This window comes from Phascolarctos cinereus, unplaced genomic scaffold (assembly GCF_003287225.1).
Source record: "Phascolarctos cinereus isolate Bilbo 61053 unplaced genomic scaffold, phaCin_HiC Scaffold_5;HRSCAF=322, whole genome shotgun sequence".
NCBI lineage: Eukaryota > Metazoa > Chordata > Mammalia > Diprotodontia > Phascolarctidae > Phascolarctos > Phascolarctos cinereus.
Window position 1 is genome coordinate 463,551,362 of NW_027555958.1, and position 19,649 is coordinate 463,571,010.

Here is a 19,649-nt window from a genome sequence, read left to right on the forward strand (position 1 = left end):
ACTCAGCAAACCTTCAAGTTCCCTGTAGATGCTAATTATTATTATTTATCATCATTTTTATTAGCATTCCTTTTAAACATCTGGACCTGTGCTTTTCACACAGGGAACTCCCATGCCGCAACTCTCTCTCCCAGCATCTATTTATGCCTTCTCTGTAACATCCTGAATGGGTTACCTGGGACACAAGAGGTCCTGTGACGTGCCACAGCTAATATGTGTCAAAGGCAGGATTAGAACCCAGATCTTCCTGACTCTGAGATCAGTCTTGTCTTCTCATTGGTGTGCTTATTAATGCAAAAACAACACATCAACTAGCAAAACAAAGCGTGAAGTTCTTTAATCAGCCTGGTGTTGGCCATCTGATGACTGTGACTGGGGACAGCCCCTGGTGGCCCACCTTGGCTTTGCCTAAGAGCTGACTTAGAATGGCCCAGATCAGGAGAATGTAATTATTTGATTAAATAGGCCTCATTAATAATGTCTTGATGTTGTCAGGGATATTAGCACACTGCAGAAGGCTGCTGCTGGATCAGGAAGAAATCCCCCATTTCCTTCCTCATTGACCCCTATAAGTTTTCCCAAACCCTGTGACTGGCAGGAAGAACATTCACTAAGAGAGGCAAGAGGGTTGGGGAAGGGATGCGGAGGCCACACAGAGAAGCAAGGACAGCCATCCTTTCCTCAGCCTCTACCCTGGAGCCTGGGTTATATGGAAGAGCTGCTGGGCTGGACGCTGTGTCTCTGACAGCCTCCTCACCCCCAATTAAAACTAGACACAGTGATTTCTCCAGTTTCTTCTCTCTCCTTTGTGTTCCTCCCTCTCTCCTGGAGGTGTGTGACTTTTCCAAAATTTATCTCCATTCCTTAAAAGCTGATTTATCTTTCGTTTTACTTTGTGTTTTAGGCTGGCCATCATGACAAACATGATTAACTCCTGCCTTGCTAATCCACGTCCGTTATTTCTCATATGCAATGTTGAGGGTCCATAAAGAAGCAAGATGGGACAGAGAAAGATTTACAGGGGTGGCATTTTGCCAGAGAAGTTCTCTGGCTGGGGGCTCAGATTTATTTTTACAATAGCCAAAGGTGGGATAATATATACAGGGTTCTCTTCATAGGCAATGAGTTAGGGGGCTAGCTTAGGGTGGAGGTGGGTGGGGGTGGCTGTAACTAACTGGGCTGCTATTAGAGGTGTATGGGGGAGGAGGTGGTATGGGTCTTCAGTATTTTTCTTCCCATTATCCCAAAGCCTGTTGGAAAGGAAAACTCTACACAGAGGGGAGGCATGAAGGGAGTGACTGGAAAGACTTTTAGGGAGAGGGAAGCAGCTGTCTGACTCATAAAAAGGCGAGGGGGGGTAGTAAGAAAGAGAGCTCTGACCACCCTGCTCACCAACTGCATTTCGCTACTAGAATGATAATAACCCACATTTATATGACACTTTAAGGTTGGCAAACCTGCCAGTGGTCACTCAGGCACTGAGGGTTAGAAATCGGCATCCATGCAGGTCTCTCCCCTCACTCTATATTCACCAAGTGAGAACTGGGAGGAGAAACACTAACTCCTATTTCTCTCCTGCCTTAAGGTCTGCAAAGGGCTTTCCTCCCAACCACCCTGTGAGACATGCATTGCAAGTGTTATTTTGCTCTAATACCCATTTTACAGATGAAGAAACTTAGGAGATTCAGAGAGATGAGTAACTGGCCAGTCCATTGAAGAAATGACAAGTCCAGATGTGAACACACACCTCTGAAGGCCGAGTGAAGGCTTCTCCTCCTTTCCCTCCCCTGCCCTAGTCATCCCCTCTTTTCCCCTTCCCTCCCCCCCTCTTCTCTCCTTCTCTCCCCTTCCCTTTTCTCTATTTGCTGCATCTGCAAAGGACAACACTGTTGCTGAAGAGGCATTCCTGAAAAACTCCAGTCATGCAAAAGGAATCCCATTGTAAATGAAAACCGACATTTCTATAGTGAGGTTCGTTTCCAAAACGCTTTGGTTACTCACTAGACCCACCAGAGCCCAGTACTGAGGAGCGGTCAGACAGGTAAACAATAGGATTCAAAGGTGGAAGGGACTTTGGACATAGCCCAGTCCCCTCTGCTTGCTGTCCAAGGTCAAACAGGAAGCAAATCCTAAAGGCAGAATTCAATCCCAGGACCTCTGACCCCAACTCCAAGGTAATTTCTACTCTTTCACTCTGTGGCTTTTTTTTAAAAAGCAAAACAGTCACACCCTCCTTTCCACTACATCTCCACAGTTGAGTGGAAAGATCATTGGATTTATAGAGTTGTAGGGACGCAGGTTCAAGTCCAAGCTAACTGTGACACCCTGAGTGGGCTACTTCTGCTCTCCGAGGCTCAGTTTCCTCACATGTAAAATGGAGACAATAATATTGGGCCCAACCAACCTCACAGGCTAATCGTGAGGTCCAATTCCTAGTGTGAAAGTTCCCTCCACTGATGCAGAGATCACTCCTCTGTATCGTATAGGCTTAGGTAATTCTCCAAGGCACTTAAGAGGTCATGTGAATGTAAGAAGCAAGATTTGAACTCAGTTGACTCCAGGGTAGATCTATCCATTATGTCAGGGCTCTGTAGAATAATGATCATCATTATTTATTCCTCTATATGCAAATATATCATCATCCCTTTTAAAACCTCTCCTTCACTCACTCTCCCAACCCCTCAGCCAGGCAGTTCTGGTCCCCAGAGTATGATTGGGTCCTCATCCCTTCAGAGATATAAGGGCAACAAGGAAGAGATGTGGAGGGGATTTCTAGCACTCAGCTCACAAACGTTCATCTGCTGCCTCTCCTTCCCCCACCATGATGCATTAACATTTCCCCACGATCAATTAACCAATTAACATCAATTAGCTTTCACAGCCCCTGTCTGGAAAAGGTCATTGCACATTGTTAGTACATTCCTTTTCTCATTCCAAAGAAGGAGACTATAAAATAATCGTCCTTCTCAGAGAGATTGGAAATTCCCCACCTCCACCTGAAGGAGCCCAAGGTTGGTTCTCAAACTCCTCCCTGCTTCTTCTGCTTTATTTCCCTAATCACATGTGACCAAACATCCCTCCCAAGACAAGGACATTTCTAGCCACCTCGTGAGTTCAAAATGATGAAACTCCCAAGTGCTGACTGGAAATAGGAGGGCCTTTCTGCCAGCAAGCACTTCTCAGTACTGTGCTGTTCCTCCGTTGGAAAGTAAGCTCCAAGGGGGCAGGGAAAATCTTCCCTTTTTACTTGCATTATAATGTGTGCCTGACGGACACCGAAGGCTTAATAAAGGCTCCCTGACTTGCCTTGACATTTCAGAGTTCCTCATCGGTTATATGTTGCAGCCTGCTGTGAGAGATGATCTCTCAAAAGTGAAGCCTCCTCAGGGGATTAATAGTTCTTGTTAATATTTCTTGATTGTGGCTTTCAAAACCCTCCCTCTGCTCAGACCCTGTTGTTCTTTTTTTTAAAGGCTTAGCAGAAAGAATAGCCCTGCCCCCAACCTCAACTGCTTGCCCTTTGAAAAACTTCCCGCCTTTTCTTGTCTCTGGGATAAGGGGGAAGGGGGTTAGGGAGGGGAAATTGCAGTAAATTTTGGTTTCCTAGGAATTACCTAACTCATGGGAATTCAGCCCTAAACTCCCTTCCTGATCACCACACCACTGCTACATCAGCATTAGGTTTACTAAATAAGGACTTGTATGTTTGGATTGGCTATACCCTGTTTCCTTGTTCTTTGTCTTTGAATTTTCATGCCTAAGAATGTAAGCCCACTTCCCCAGCCAATGGGAATAAGGGATAGCGGTGGGTGGAGGTTTGTTTGCATTGGGGTACATAATCTCATTTCCCTTTCTGTGCCTTGCCTCTCCCCTCCTGGAAGTGTACCTGGGGATCAGATGCCCCTTCTCGAGAGAATGTAGTAAAAAGTAACCTTTGCTTCCACCTTGAGAAGTCTCTGAGTTTAATTGATTTAAAGTCACTGTCCCACACACTGCTCACATCCACTATGTACCTGTCCACTGTTCTCTGAAAGATAGCCATTTCTGAGTTCTTTGGGGACAGTAGGGTTCTAGATCTCGAAATAATAATAATAATAGTTGAAATTTATATATCACTAAATGATTTATAAAAGGAATAGATATATGCCCAGTTCCTAAATTCTTCTTGTATCTTCCTAATGAGTTGCTAATTCCTTAAAAATGTTAACAGGATTTTAAATGCAGTCTGGACAGGACCAGTCTCTAACCTGTGAATAGCTGGAGCTTCACAAAGCAGACGTGGAAACAGGAGTGCCAAGAATCAAGTATCGCTGTAATTAATCAGTTTTAGAGTGAGGAATGTTCTACATGCCCTGAGTAAAGGCACAGCTTATACATAAATAACAAGTGGGAAAAGAGAGGGAAAGGTGGATTGCCAACAATCATTTCTAGGGCTTGAGCAGTTGCCCTGAGTCCACAATACAGGTGTTCTGGAGTCCTGTGGGAAATATATTGTTTCAAGTCTTTGGGTGTCATTACTCGGTGGGGCAAAGGACCGGAGTTCTATGACGGGAACAGGTTCTACAACCTTTGACTCACTTCACTTTTTTTTTTTTTTTTGGTGAGGCAATTGGGATTAAGTGACTTGCCCAGGGTCACACAGCTAGTGAGTGTTATGTGTCCGAGGCCGGATTTGAACTCAGGTCCTCCTGACTCCAGGGCCGGTGCTCCATCCACTGCGCCACCCAGCCGCCCCTCGCTTCACTTCACATTCACGGGCACAGGAGTATAGTGATTATGACAGCGTTGTCAAGGGTTTGATTGATCATCTCAAGCTGCATCGTAAACTTCTGACCCCCAAGCCAGAGAAGGCAGCTCTGAGAAATCTAAATTATTAGGGTACTCATTACACATACCATATAGATTAACGTGAAAATCATAAATCCCTTCACAAAAACAAACGAGCTGCTTTATGTATTAATGTGCCTAGCCCTAAGTTCTGTTCTTAACCCTTTAATTAGGTTACTGATTGAATCAATACTTAGTTCATATACCTGGTTTAAACTCTTGGACCTGGACTTTAAAATGGAGAGGAAAAATTTAGGAAAATGCTAAAATATGAGTAAAATCATATAGCAGAAGAGAAGGGATAAATTTGGAAATGAAGGGGTTTACACTAAAAATGTAAAGGGAAAACAGAAACAGACATAAGAAAACTAGTGAAACAGGGCTGAGAGGCAAAGGGGGGGGGGCTACATACAGATGCAGAGGGATCCTTCCAGGGGAAGCACGTGGATATACAAACCTTATGCAAAGAATCATGTGGCCCCAGACTCAGCAGCAGGAGACAGGAGCAGAGCTCCTGGACAACTGGAGTAATCTTTGGACAAAGCCATCTGGACCCACAGAAAAATTTCCTGGTAGAGAAAAAAAGTTTCCTTGCAGAAACCTGAGTCAAAGAGCAGGGGAGGAGTAAAGCCAAACCTATAATTCCCTGGTATTGTGAGTTATGTGGACTGTGTAGGTCTAGGGAGGGGATTTGGCTCTCTCAAATCCTTGGCAGTGCTCTGAGTCTGCAGAAGTATTGCAGTCCCTAGATGAGGTAGACTTCTGCTGAGAAAGGAGCTGTTTTGATATTTAAGGACTAAAGTGGTGATTCCCTCCTTTCTTTTTTGGCTGGCTTCTCTATTCATGTCTTGTTAGCCTGAGTGCTTTCCTAAGAGCAAGAGTCCCTTTTCTTGTATAGTGGAGTCCAAAAGACCTGAGTCATATTCTAATACTTCCAGAATAAATACTGGATGGGAGGTAAATGGGACAGACTTTTTATGTTCCCAGGGAGGAAGACATACAACCTTGTCTCTATAAACCCAGACTGTCCTTTCTGGGCCACCAGAAACATTATTGCATTTGATCCACAAAACAACTTTATGAGGTTGATAGCACAAATATTAGTGTCCCCATTTTACAAATGAGAAACTGAGGCTCAGATTAAATGACTTGCCCATGATCTCACTGCTCAGAAGTGTTAGCAGTAAGATTTAAACCCAGGTCTTTAGAGGCACCAACTCTGGCATTCTTTTGTCTTCTCCCAGTTCCCAACCTTTTCAAGCCTGAGAACCTCTTTCTAAAATAATACTAGTAATAATAGTAATACTCACTATGTGCTAAGCACTTTGCACTTATTACCTCATTTGATTCTCATAACAACCAATGGGAGTGTGAGAAATAATCATTAATAACCTCATTTTAAAAATTCAGTCAAAAGAACATTGGATAATGAGATTGCTTTAACCCTCCGGATCTCTCAGACCCCACCCAACCTTGCTAGGAATTTAATCTAGGGTGGGGAGGCCTATTGTGTTCTACTCAAGCTTGGGTAGAGACAGATCCTTTTGTCTAGAGAGCCCAAGGCTGGGAGTGGTCTGGTATGGAGATAATTTTTCTGTTTAGGGGTGAAATAATGATGCAGTGACACAGCCCTTGTTGGAAGAGTATATAAACGGTGCGGCCTAACCCCAAAGGGAGCTCAGTTCTGACTGCAGCTCCCATGCATGTTTCCGCCGGCTTTGAGGGAAATAAACATGCATAAAACTATTTTTGTTTGTCTTTCTTAGACCCAGCTCTGGAGGTTGATATATGATGGTTGGATGCCCTTTATTGGAAGGCTATGTAAACTGAGTCCCACCCATGCCACGATTGTCTTTATCTAAGGAGATGGCCAAATGACTATCCTTTTATTAATAACATCCAGGCCTTATTAATAAAATGATTAAATTATCTAGAAGCTATGTCTCTTGAAACTTTTTAAACATCACAGTTAGTATGTGCTATTATCCCAATTTCACAGATGAGGGAACTGAGAAAAACAGAGAAGGTACTTGCCCATGCAATTTTATTTTTATTATTAAAAAAATTTGTCATTTACATTGCTATTATTTGTTTTTTACACCACATGCATTTCTGAATAGATTTTTCCACCCTCCTCTCCCTTACAGCGATTGTGACAAAAGGTAAAAAAGAAAGCAAAGGTAAAAAGAAAACAGTTTGACAAAACTACCCAAGATATCATTGGAGCCTGGCAGGATAGCAGTATTCCATACCCATAACCCTCCACCTCTCCCACAAAAGAAGAAAGGTTCGATTTCTCATCTCTTCTTTGAGGACAGAGCTTGGCTGGGGATCTCATCAAAGAAAGTTGACTTTAATAGTAGTAGTATTAGTATCCATTAATTTGGAAAAAACACCCTCAATGACAGAAAGCTTTTATGAATTTATGTTTTTAATCTCAATATCTCACACACTTGAAAGACACTGATGCACTTACAAGTTCATTCTACAGAAGGCATGTTTGTTTGTTTATAATGCTGAGTTAATAAAAGGAAAGAGGATAATGGCTGGGCTTGTTGTAGAAATGGAATCAGAATCACAAACCACTGTGCCACTCTACCCATGTGTCCTCACTCCACAGAGTGGAAAATGAGATTTTATATTCCCCCTCCCAATTCATTTTTATACTGTCCACACAAAATGGGCTGATGATGAAAATGATAAACACCAAGTGAGGGCTACCACTTAATCAGCCAGAATTTGTTGTTCAGTTGTGTCCAACTCTCCATGACCTCATTTGGAGTTTTCTTGGCAGAGATACCAGAGCAGTTTGCTATTTCCTTCTCCAACTCATTTTGCAGATGAGGAAACTGAGGCAAACAGGGTGAAGTGACTTGCCCAAGGTCATACAGCTAGTATGTGTCTGAGACCAGATTTGAATTCAGGATGATGAGTCTTCATAACTCTAGGCCTGGTGTTCTATCCACCATACCACCTAGCCACCCTTCAAGCAGAATAGTATTATTTAAAGTCATGAGCCTGTCAGGATTGAAGAAGAAACTCTGGCTGATGTCCAAAGTAAATGGAGAATAATCCCAGAGATGTGCTTTCATTTACCTTTGTGTTTTCAAGACTAATCATCTGTTTAAACAAAGGCCTTGTCTGCCTCTTAGGAGGACAAGCCTTGTTTGTGTTTCCCAAGTCGTATATTTAAAAATAGCTGGTCAAGATCTGAAAACATTTTGAGGCTGAAAGGTCCTAATTAAGGATAATTTTTCAATTAAATAAAGAATTGCCTTTGGGATGAGAAAGCCAAACAAAGGCACCGTGAATTAAGTAGGTTATTGTCCTCTGAAGACATTAGTCAGAATTTGGCCTTTAGCCAGGACAGATACACAGATGTCTGCCTCGAGGCTCCTTAGCCTAGAAATTCACTCTGGGTAGACCTTTCTCATTAGACTGGAAGCTCTCTGAGAGCAGGGACTGCTTTTGTTTTTTCTCTTTCTTTGCACCTCAGTACCTGGCACATGGTAAGTCCTTTGTAAATGCCTATTGATTGACTGACTGAGCTTAGATAAATCTTCATTTGATTCACCTCTAAGTGTTCATTGTGTATGTCTGAGGTTAGGGAGCTGGGACAGGGTGTCATGGTCCCAAGGGCACTGTGTCCCCCAGGCATGAAATCTGATGCTCCTTTAGCTATTGGCCTGAGATAAAGCCCTTCAGTCCTCAAGAGCCATGGTTGCCTTCTCCGTAAAATGAGTGAAGGTTGATCACTAAAGTCCGTCTCAGCAGCGAATAATAGTAATAACTAACACTGATATAGCCCTTACTATGGGCCAGGCACTGTACTAAGGACCATAATTTTTATCCCACTTGGTCCTTACCTGAAAGGTAAATGCTATTATTATCCCCATTTTACAGATAAGGAAACCGAGGCAGGCAGAGGTGAAGTGACAATCCCAGAATTACACAGTAAGTGTCTGAGGCCAGATTTAAACACAGGCCATTCTGACTCCAGGCCCATCATTTCATCTAACTGTCTCCTACTTGGGGGAAAGAAGGGGAAGGAGACTCTGGTGAACAGAATCTACTATCCAGGGTGCTTCTGGCTACATTTTTAAAGAAATCAAAAACCACTTCCCAGAAGCAGAGAAGATGTTACTTTAATATTTCACCAACTCCATGGAAGTGTGAACCCTGTCAATGTGAGTGTGACAGTCCAGAAAGCCATCTCCCAGACCTTCATCTTCTAATCCAAGGTGATTCACTCCTGTCCCCACAGACTTCACCTTCTTATCTCAAGTGACTCTTGTCTGAGTCTTCAGGTGCATCTGTCTTCTCCACGGGACTGAACCCAGTCACTGGAAACCCTCTTGAAAGTGTTACATCCTTTGTAGAGCTTGGGCTGTCCACGGGTTGCTAAAAAAGACACAATCCCAGTCAAGACAACAGTTATTGAACCAAATATTAGTTCCCCTCTCCATTATAAGCAGTGAAAAATATGCTGAAAATCACCTAAGCTTTCTTAAGCCTCAGTTTCCTCTTCTGTAAGATGGGGATCATAATAGCAGCTACCTCACTAGATTGTTGTGAAAACCAAAGGAGATATTGCAGGGCTTAAGGTCAGAAGAAAGCTGTATGGTCAGGAGAAAGAGGAAAGTACAACCAGGATGTTTTAGCCTGATGCTGCCCTTTGCCCTATATTTCCTGGTCTGTCTAGCCCTGCCTCCTTCAGGAGTGCCATTGAGGATGCTACAAAGATCAGAAGGAAAGAGAGGTGGCTCACAGGGAACCAGTCCTGGCAAAGAGCAAGAATCAGTCTTCTCCCTCTCGTCTGGCTCAAGTCAAGAGCACATTGAGGACTGTAGTGTCCCCTCCAGGCGGGCTGGCTCCACTCTCTTGGACCGGGAGAACAGTTTGTCATAAAGGAAAAAAGAGTTTGCAGATCTTTTGACTCTTTCTTCCGTTTGTTGTCCTTTTGATCTTGTCTTTCATTGTCCTTGGGATAACTGCTCTGCCCCTTTCTCAGCAAGCTTTCTTTAAACTGGCTTCACCCTCTACTGCTTCTCTCCATCTTCTAAGAGATGCTGCGCTTTATCTTCCCATAATCTTCCCATCATCCTTCTCCAGAAAATTCTACAAATTAATCTCTATTCTAAACCAGTGTCTCCCTAGGCATCAATCTCTCTCCACTTGTCCGCTGACTAAGACACAGAATAGACTCTTATGGTCTCCCCTGTCATGGCTGTTAATTTCCATTGATTAAACTTCTCTAGGAAATTATTGTAATTGTTATTGATGTCTATTTCTTAAAGAATTAAAGCATACTAAAATGTAACTATCTGTATTTTGTTTTATACTTATAATTCCATTGGTCTAGGGAGTTAAAACCCTTTACTAATGTAGTCCAGCAACCGTTTCCTGTAGACTTCAAGAACGACCTAGATTTAAAGTGACTTGCTCAGGGTCACACCCAGCATGTTTCAGAAGCAGGAACTGAATCTGAATCTTCCTGACTCCGAGGCCAGTTCTTTATTTTATTTTATTTTATTTTTGTCTTTTTTTAAAAAAATATTTATTTAGCTAGTTTTAGTTTTCCATAGTGACTTTTATAAGATTTTGTGTATTTAGTTTTCTCTCCCTCCTTTCCCTCTCCCTTCCCAAGATGGCGTGCAATCTGATATAGGCTATACATGTACAATCATACTAAACTTATTTTCACATTAGTCATGCTGTAAAGAAGAATTAGAACCAATAGGAGGAACCACAAGAAAGAAGAAACAAAACAAAACAGGAGAGAAAAAAAACAAAACAAAACCAGCAAATAGTATGCTTTGACCTGCATTCAGACTCCATAATTCTTTCCATGGATGGGGATAATATTTTCCATGATGAGTCTTTTGGAGATGTCTTAGATCCTTGCATTGCTGAGAAGAGCTAAGTCTGTCAAAGTCAATCATTGCACAATATGGTTGTTACTGTGTACAGTGTTCTCCTGGTTCTGCTCACTTTACTTTACTCAGCATCAGTTCATGCAAGTCTTTCCAGGTTTTTCTGAAGTCTGCCTGCTCATTATTTCTTATGAAACTATTTAGTGTTCCATTAGATTTATATACTTGTTCAGCCATTCCCCAATTGATGGGTATCCCCTCAAACTCCCATTCTTGGCCACCACAAAAAGAGTTGCTATAAATATTTTTGTACACGTGGTCCTTTTCCCATTTTTATGATGTCTTTGGGATACAGGCCTTGAAGTAGCATTGCTGGCTCAGAGGGTATGCACAGTGTTATAGCCCTTTGGGCATAGTTCCAAATTACTCTCCAGAATAGTTGGATCAGCTCACAACTCCACCAAACAATGCCTTAATGCTCCAGTTTTCCCACATCTTCTCCAACATTCATCATTTTCCTGTTTTGTCATGTTAGCCAATCTGATAGTTGTGATGTGGTACCTCAGAGTTGTTTTAATTTGCATTTCTCTTATCAGTAGTGATTTAGAGCATTTTTACATATGACTATAGATAGCTTTAATTTCTTCCTCTGAAAACTGTGAGGCCACTTCTTTAGCTGTGACCTCAGGCTGCCTCTTCCTTTAAAAATCCAGCCATTACTTTACAGAGCTAGCAAAAGAAAAAAAAGAGAGAGAGAAACATTCATCTGAAGGAATACCTTCCTTTTTTTTCAAAGGAAAAATGAAAAAAAAGTGAGAAGGAAGGAGAGTCTAGCAGTCCCAGATCTCTACCAGCTGTAGAGGCAGCCAGGTGGTATAGATGCTACTGTGGGTGAGACAAGGTCAGGAGAGTTTGGGTTCAATTCTTGCTTCAGACATGTCAGCTGGGCAAGAAATGAGAAAATGGATGGTTTCAGAGAAACCTGAGAAGACTTGAATGGACAAATGCAGAGTGAAGTGAGCAGAATCAGGAGTATAACACATGCAATAAAAAAACCACCATTGTGAAAACAAGCTATTTTGAGAGATTTGATGTGAGAAATAACTCATTCAGACTCAAGAAGGATGAAGTTAAAAGCCAGTTTATTACGCAGTTGCAAAAGCAGATGTTTTTTTGAATAGGCACCCCTACCAAAGCAAGAGTTAGCTTTTTATTTCTAGTCCCTGCTGCAAAGTCCCTCCTCTGTTTCCTCACTGGCTGAGAACTCCACAGCCTACAACTTTCCAGCACGCTTATTACACATCTACTCCTTGACATCTCCTTCCTCCATCTACATACATCGCATGTTCAGAAAATGGAGTCTTAGCCCCACCTGGAGGTGGAGAAGTTAATATTCATGAGTCTATTAAGCACGCACACTCTAAGCAAAGCTTAACCTTTGTCCTACTTAGTGACTTCTAACAGCAAAACAAGACAACACTGGCTGTATCCTGTTTTACTTAGTTATTTTTCTAGCTGTTGTTTCAATTTTATGGAAACAAGCATTTTCATTATATCTCTCATTTAAGAGCTCTGATCAAGGCAACAATGGCAGAGATGCAGATGAGACATCTGCTTTTAGATGTGGCCAAGGTGGGGATTTGTTTTCCCTGACTCTGCTTTTTTGTTATAACAGGGTTATTTTCCCTCTCTTTTTTTTGGGGGGGGGGAGGAAAGGAAGTGAGAGGGAGAGAAAATAAGTGTTAACTGAAAAAATAAAATGTAAAAAAAATGAAAATAAGACTGCAGCCACTGTAACAGTTTGTTCAGAGTGCAGTCTGTCCTCTCTCCTTTCACTTTCATCTCTGCCGGGATCGCCTCATCTTTCATCATAAAACTTGGAAGACATTGTGTAACTTTGAGATAAATAGGAGGGAAAGATTTCAAGCTTTCACAGTCACCTGAGCCCACTCTCGCATTTTTAAGACATCAATTTTTTTTTTAGTTTGTTTTCCATCAGAAACCAAATTTAGTAAATTCGGGACAAAAATAGGCTGCTACTGCCCTCTGAACTCCCTGGCTTCCATTAATCTGCCAGGAGATTAAAACCACTTCGGGTGCATTGTCTAGAATACCAAGCTCCTTGTAACTGTTTGTTATACATTGTAACCCATTGTAACACATGGTAACTCCCCGGAATTCCAATGTCAATATTCTTGGTCTCAGACCACTCAAGTATTTCCTCAGAATCACAGCTCTGGAATTTCACAGATTAAACAGAGAAACAAAAACAAATTCATTCTAAATGCTCTTCTGATGGGAAATAAAGTGCTTTCCTGAACAGAAGAAGGAAAATGAAACAAACAGCCTCCCCCTATCCCCTACCCCTACAATGGTTTCTTTCTCTAAGGTGGGGGCGTGGAGTGATGAGGCAAAAATGTGTCCCTCCACTTCGTGGATCTGATCTGAAAGTCTTATTCTCACACTTGGCCTTCAGATTTCTCCTCTCCACCCACGATGGGACTATGGGAAAGGAAAGGAAAGGAATCACTGTGCTTCCCACCTGGTGAGCTCAAAGTACAAACATACAAGGCATTTTTGGCAGAGTGGAGTTATTTTCTTTGGGAAGGGGGTGGGGGAAGACTGAAAAGGAAATTTGCACAAGATAAGGTTCTGAGCTTTACCAGTGTAAGATTTAGAACTGGAAGGCGCATCTTGTCTAACCCCCTTATTCTACTCAGGAGGAGCTAGCAGCCTGGGTGGTTAAGAGGTTTGCCCCCGGAGGGAGCAGCTAGGTGGCACAGTGGATAGAGCACCGGCTCAGGAGTCAGGAGGACCTGAGTTCAAATCCGACATCAGACACATAACACTCACTAGCTGTTGTGACTCTGGCCAAGTCACTTAACCCTAATTGCCCTCACCAAAAAAAAAAAAAAAAAAGAGATTTGCCCCTGGACACAGAGCTACGAGGGCCTCTAGGTGGCGCCTTAATACAGGACCTGGAATGGGGAAGAATCGGCTTCCTCTGTTCGTCTGGCCTCAGATAACTTGTGACCCTGGGCAAGTCAATTAACCTCTGCTTGCTTGTTTTCTCAACTGTAAAATAGCACCTACCTGGCAGTGTTGTTATGAGGATCAAATGAGATATTTGTAAAGTGCTTAGCCTGGCACATAGTGCTACGTAAATGTGAATTATTATTAATATAGACTTCCTGCTTGTCCTTTAAAGTCTAATGCAAAGGGACCCTCTGCTTCACTTTGTCTTTCCCCCCCATTTTGGGGAATTATGCAAATTATTAATGGAAATCAGTAAAGCTTGGAGATTGTTGATTAGGGAAGAAATCTTTTCTTTTCCTAACCATGAAACAGACTGGCACTTCTGCTCTATAGCGCCTTCTCTAGGATCCCAACTAGTCACTGTGACCCCTCCCTCACATATACCCTCTATAACAGACATTCAGAATGCAGTAAAATTAGCTTATCTTTATCCAGAGACAACACCTGGCAGCAAAGGACAAGGATATAAAATAGGAAAAGATCAGGGAATTCCAAAAAAGTAAGTGATGTTAGTTTGTCAGGAAAGGGGAGATGGAAAGAGGATAAATTCACCAAGTTCTAGTGGTGCTGGCTGGCAGGCACAATTAGGCAAATGTCAAGTTATGTCCTGATAAGTGAGGAGGAAGGCAAGGATCCTCTAACTTCATATATTTCTGATCAGTCTGAGATGAGTTCCCCATTATAATCACTCCCACTTCTTGCACAAATTCACATCTCACACCCTCTCTGGAAAGCACTTTAATATTCCCAGGTTCCCTCTGTCCTGTCCAGATCTCACTGTCCTTGACTCTTTTTGACTGGGAAAACTACACTTCCTGGCAGTCCAAGCAGCAGATGTAGGCCTATACATGGGAGAATGAGAAAACTCAGTTGGAGCTGCCTAGACTGTAAGCTTCATGAGGGCAGGGACTATGTCCTTCTTAAATTTTCCATCCCCATCAAATAATTAACCCATTGCTCTGCACACAATAGATTCATATCTCCCTTCCCTCCCAGTTTGTCACATGATGCTGTGCCCTGCCTGGAACATTCTAGGAATTTTATCCTTCAAAAAGCAGAGGAAACACCCAGGGGAAATTCTGCCCTGGATTTGACTCCTGTTCCAATCCATCCTAGGCACTGCTGCCAAACGGATTTTTTTCTGAAGAGCTGATCTGACCATGTCACTCCCATACCCCCCATACCGTAGTGGCTCCTTACTGCTGAGAGGACAAAACATCAACTTTTTCTGTTTGGCTTTTAAAGCCCTTCCTATCTTAGCCCCAACCTGCCTTTCCATTATCCCCCTTCCTGTACTCCACAATCCAGACAAACTGGATTATATCTGTTCCTCACGCAGGAGGCCCCATCTCCCACGCCAGGCCTTTGAGCTGACTGTGCCCTATTCCTGGAATACATTCCCTCCTCACCTCTGCTTCATCTATTCCCTTGTTTCCTTCTAGATCCAGCTAAGACGCCATCTTCTACATGAAGTCTCTTGTGATCCAGCAACGTTTAGCGCCCTCCCTATACATACAACACTGATGTATTTTAATGTTTTATATTTATTTATATTTCTTCTTTATATGTTCACGTATGTCCTTACTGTGTTCTCCATGCCAATGTAAGCCCTCCTTGAGGAAGTAGGCACTTAATAAATACTTAGGCAGCTAGGTGGGGCAGTAGATAGGGCACAGGGCCTGGAGTCAGGAAGACCGAGTTCAAATCTGGCTTCAGACACTTACTAGCTGGGTGACCCTGGGCAACTGTTTGCCTCAGTTTCCTCATCTTTAAGTGAGCTGGAGAAGGGAATGGCAAACCATGCCAGTGTCTCTGCCAAGAAAACCCAATGGACAGTGTGGTCCCTGGGGTCATGAAGAGTAGGAGACGACTGAACAACAACAGATATATGCCTGCTGATTGACTAACCAACGGTTAAAATACCGTGTAAGAGCAAATGCCAGCCCATTTTACAGATTAAACCAAATCAAAACTCTGGGCTCAGAAAGATTGCTTCTATTTTAGATGTGCATAGCTACAGTGGTCTTCTGTGTATATGTGGCAATTCTATGATAACTGCTAACATTTATACAGAACAGTAACATTTACAAGCTTTGTTTCAAACATTATTTCCTTGGCATTCACAACACTGTGAAATGGATATTCCAAATCCTTTTATCTCCATTTTAGAGATGAAGAAATTGAAGCTTGAAGGTGTTAAGTGTTAGATGTAGGATTTGAACTCAGGTCTTCTGGCCCAAGATCAGCCCTTCTTTCACCTTTCCACACCTCCTGTCCCTCTATCCACCATTTTCTCTTTGTTCTCTGCTAACTTGACTAGACTTTAGCATTGCTATTTCTTTTTGCATGGCAATGTAAAGTGGAAAGTGATCTTGGCAACACCCACAAATACACACCTCCATGTTCATGAACTCTGAAATCACCTCATCCAACCATCATCTATCAGCTTTTCATCTCTCCTTCTGCCTTCGCTTACTTAACCCTACTACTCTTCATACACCAAGCCCTTGACCCTTCAGTTCTGTGCCAGGCTGTGTCCCCTGCACTAGCTACTGTCTTCTCTTCTCCTCATCTTGACCCCTTGGTGAAATAATTCAGCTCTACTCTGTCCTCTCCCGAATTGCTAGCCCTGGATCATACCCCTGATTACTCCCAGCCAAGCCCAGCCTGGGATCATGACCACTATTTGTCGCCTTCTCACTTACACTTACACTGAACAAAGGTGGAGAAATCACACAACCATTTTCAATGGGTTCCCTACAAATTTATGTTACATAACCTCAACGGGGCACTCGCTGTTTGCTAGGCAGTCCTGCTATGCCTCCTTGATTGATTCACTCTCCCACTTTCCACAGCAGCTTTTCTAGACCCTCTCATCCCTCCTCCAACCTCCCATGGCTTCTCCTCCTCCCACTCTCTCCTCTCAGAACCTTGACTCATATTTTACAGAAAAAATTGAGCCCATTTGCCATGATCTCTCCTTCTCCCCTCTTCCACTTCTGTTTCTCATGACGAAGTGGCTTTACTCCTGACCCAGGCTAACCTCTCTACCTGCACAAGCAATCCCATTCCATCCCATCTCCTCCAAGAGATCACCCTCTCCCTACACCATCCTCCCCACTCTCTCACTTATTTTCAATCTGTCCCTGCCTGCTGACTTCTTTCTTACTTGCAATTAGGTGGAATGGTGGATAGAGCATTGGACCTCAAAAGACTTGAGTTCCAATCCAGCCTCAAACACTTACTAGTGGTGTGACTTTGGGTAAGTCACTTAACCCTGTGTGGGACAACTGAAAGTTTCTCATATAAAATGAAAGCTATGCTCCAAAAATGTAGTAAGGCTTTAGCATGAGCTGGGCCTAAGTTTCACTTTCCTGTAAATCTTATGTTTTTGGGGAAATAAAGTCCTACACCAGCTGCCCACCCCCTCCCTTGTTTTGTAACCACTACCCCAGCCTTATCTTTGCCAAATAAGGCAATCTGCTAGCTTCCAAGCTTGTTTTGGGTAAAATATATCTCTTAGTTCCTGGGTAAAGTTGTTTGTCTCTTACCTCAGCCAATGGGGATAAAGAGATTCAGGTAAACAAGTGGGGGGCTTTCTTAGAGTTGTTTGTCTAAAGGTCTATAACTGCTTGTTTGCTGCTTGGATCCTGCCTCCCTACTCCAGTCCGTCCTGGGTAGGTGATGCCCAACTCTTGTGCGAGATTTGCTAGAGTAAAACTTCTGTTTTCTACTGAGAGAAACCTCTGAATTTTTATTTGGGTAGGTGGTCTCAATCCCACTCAATGGGGGATCATCTGGAATTTTCTTTGATTAGGGAGGGGGCTTCCTTGCCGAGGTCCAGATCAAGCGCATCGGAGATTTCTTGGACGTCTTGAGCCCAGGAGGGAGGTTGCTGCCCAGTCATTGAAATAAACCCAAAGAGAGGGACTCAGAGAAACAGAAGGTTTGTTAGGGCTCTGACGATTAAAAACAAAACTAAGAAATTCTGGCTGGCCGGTGAGTGAGAGCAGTCATATATGTTGTACGTGTGCAACCCAGAGGTAAGCACTCAGGGGTCTGGAGGTAATTGGTGTAGGGTGAGGGTCCTTTAGGGCGGACTCTAGTTTAGGCGGAGTCCAGGCCTAATCAAATTGCAGAACAGATACCTCATGGAAAGCACACCACTGAGAAAGCTTCATGGGTGACTGGTGAGCAGTGGGCGACCCTCCTCAGTGATTCGGCTGAGTCTTCAGACTCGGGGAGTTCGGTGACAGCTCCCATAAATTCCCTAGGTAAGGGCTTAGAGATTCCCTAAGAATGGGAGAAGGACAATCTAAACCTGCACAGTCGGAGAGCACATGTGAGGTACCTATAGACAGTCCTTTAGGCAATTGATTGCAGAACTGGAATGAACTACCAAAATATAGAAGAAAGGATAGGAAGAAAATGATTAAATATGATTTGAGGATTTGAGTCTTTGTGTGTGTGTGTGTGTGTTTGTGTCTGTGTGTGGTATGAGTTGAGTGTCAGTGTGTGTCTTTTGCAGCCAGACAGCAAAAGGCTGCAGCTGGACTCTGGAAAGTCGCTTTCTTTCTCTCCCCCCTCCCTCCCTGGTAACAGCAGCTTCAGAGGAGTGGGTAGATGGGAGAGAGAAAGAGAGAAAAATACTTTATTATTTAGGTTATATAATTGGTAAAAAGCAAGTTGAGAAGGATTTTCGAAGTGTCAGATCAGAATTAGAAAGAAATAAGATATGTGCAGTTTTAAAGGGACTTTAGTCAAAGTCCATTAGAAAGAAAGGCAAGAAAGTTTAAGCATGTAGGAGAGAGGAGTATGTGTAGAAAGCTTAAGGAAGGTATAATTTATTTGCACGGTGTGAATAGAGGTTTTGAAAGTAAGGTTTTGAAACTTTTGGAAAAAGTAATAATAATTTATCTCTCTCTCTCTGCATTCTAATTCTGGCTAAATTTAAGTGTGGAGACAAAGAGAGAAAAAGGGAACCTTTTCCCCTCAGATCAGAAAGAGAGGTAGCACTTAATCTTTTCTGTCCCTCATAAAAGAGAAAAGTTTTTGTGTACCGGAACACAACCAAAGGTAATTTAATTCACTCTGGTAATATTTCAAATGAAATGTGATGCTCTTAATTTAATGCTTAAGTCAGAATTTATTATACTGTTTGGCACTAAAGTAAATTGAAAGAAACTAAAGAACAGTGGAAAAATAGTGTAAGACAAGTGAATTGTTTAGAGTGCATAGTAAAGTTGTACAGGCAGTTTGAGAAGAGAGAGAGGGAGGGAGAGCCCTATTCAATTATCTCCCTTCAGATTTGCAAAAAGAAAGCTGTGTAGTAGTCTTGGTGAGTGTAATTTGGGTGGGGGTCTTAAGTTCCCCACCCTTGGACGAGGATATCCTCTGAATAGCTTTAGATAGTTTAAGTAAGTTGAGAAGGTGTGAAGAAGTGGTATGTTTTAAAGTAGAAGGATGGAACAATAAAATTCTTTTTTTTTTAGCCTAATTTAAAAACCAATAGATAAAGTTATGGAGAGATGGAAGGAATTATGTCCATCCACCCTTCAGGCTAGATCTGTGGGTGGGTTCTATTAAATCTAATATGGATACTGGCTATGATAAAGACATGGGTTATTGTGAGTTATGATTATTACTGTTCAATTAATTATTAAGCTCCAGAGGTGCCTACCTGGAGGGAAAGCAAAAAGAAGTAGTTAGAATACTGGCCCAGTACATTTTAAACTGACCTGATTACAATAGGTGATTCCAAACTGTTTGTAAAACTTTTGCAAGAAAATGTGGACATGAATGGGGAACTGAAATATTGAAGAAATATATGAATTTGTGGATAATATCCCTTTATAAAGGGCCAAGGGTATTGAACTTAGAAATGTGTATTTCTATAATTTTAAGAGCACATAT

The 19,649-nt window shown here is 42.4% G+C and overlaps 1 long non-coding RNA gene across 1 annotated transcript in view; it reads right to left on the reverse strand.

The window, feature by feature from the left end:
• Nucleotides 1-8,946: 8,946 nt before the first annotated feature.
• Nucleotides 8,947-19,649, reverse strand: part of LOC110212900 (uncharacterized) — a 28,204-nt gene continuing 17,501 nt past the window's right edge. Inside the window, exon 2 of the long non-coding RNA XR_002325792.2 lies at nucleotides 8,947-9,228. This is a non-coding gene — a long non-coding RNA (uncharacterized LOC110212900). The remainder of the gene's footprint in view (nucleotides 9,229-19,649) is intronic.